Raw genomic sequence first — 1,195 nt, 5'->3', positions numbered from 1 at the left:
GGTGAAAAAGAAGTATACGACAGGAAGATGCTCTGCCTCCTTCATTTTTATTATTACTATTATATTAATATACTATTATCATAGTATACTATAACAATGAGCTTCCAAACAGCAGCCAATGCTATAGAGACAGTAGAGGTGGCTTCAAGTCTGCAACAAAGCCAGAGACCCCATAGGATAAAGACGTAAGCTGGTGTGCTATACAGGGAAAGGCGACAGAGGTAAAGTAAAGGACCAGCACTCTGCACATTCACAATGTTCAGCTCTCCATAGAAAATGCCATTGCATGCTCTGAGCATGTAGTTTGGGCCCCTTAATGTCAGAAGATCACTTACTAGACACTTGTTAGGGAACATGAAGAACCTGTGGTTTTCATTTGGCCTAAGTTCCTTCCAAGTTCCTGAAGTATAACTTAAGCAACCTTTACCATCTTAACCTGAAAGTCAGAGGTGTCATCTGTAACAAAGCTATCAGTGCTCAGTGATTAGACTTCCACCCTGGGACAAAAGCAAGGGAAGGGATAGGATGGATTGGGAGTCCCTCTGTGATAGAGCACTCACTCAGCATGAGCAAGGCCTTGGGTTTAATACCCAACACAGTAAACACCATGTCAAATTATAAAGCGGTGAAAATAAAAAGCTGGAGGAGTTTCACCATAGCTTTACAAACTACAGAACTTCATTCCCCATAGAAAGCAGTGACAGAAGAGAGAAGAAGCAGAAAGCAGGAATATGAGAATCCCCAAGGATGAGAAATAATCTTCTTTTCATCCCAGGGTCACATACAACATGAAATTCCTGTTGAGCTTCTCTCTCTCTCTCTCCCTCCCTCCCTCCTTCCCTCCTTCCCCCCCCTCTCTCTTTCTCCTCTCCCCCCCACCCCCCCCATGTTTCTCACTGGGAACTGAGTGCTGAGTCCCTGCATGCTGAGAAAGTGCTTTACCACTGAGCTCCATCCATTCTCAGCCCCACTGCTGAGATTCTAATTTGTGTGGCAGCCAGAGTTTGTCTTCTCATTTCCCAGTGTGGAATCTGTGTTCAGGGCAGCTGAATAATTACATGCAGCTGAGCTGCAGAGGGCTAGACACAGACCTCAGATGGCTGTGCTCCAAGGTTATTTATTCATTCACCAAATACGTAAATATCAAGCCAGGCATGGTGGCAAATGCCTGCTGAGGCAGGAGGATTGACAGTTC

The sequence above is a fragment of the Mastomys coucha genome, unplaced genomic scaffold, assembly GCF_008632895.1.
Source record: "Mastomys coucha isolate ucsf_1 unplaced genomic scaffold, UCSF_Mcou_1 pScaffold8, whole genome shotgun sequence".
In the NCBI taxonomy this organism is placed as follows: Eukaryota; Metazoa; Chordata; class Mammalia; order Rodentia; family Muridae; genus Mastomys; species Mastomys coucha.
The sequence above is the reverse complement of the archived record's forward strand: the minus strand, read 5'-3'. Positions refer to the sequence as shown.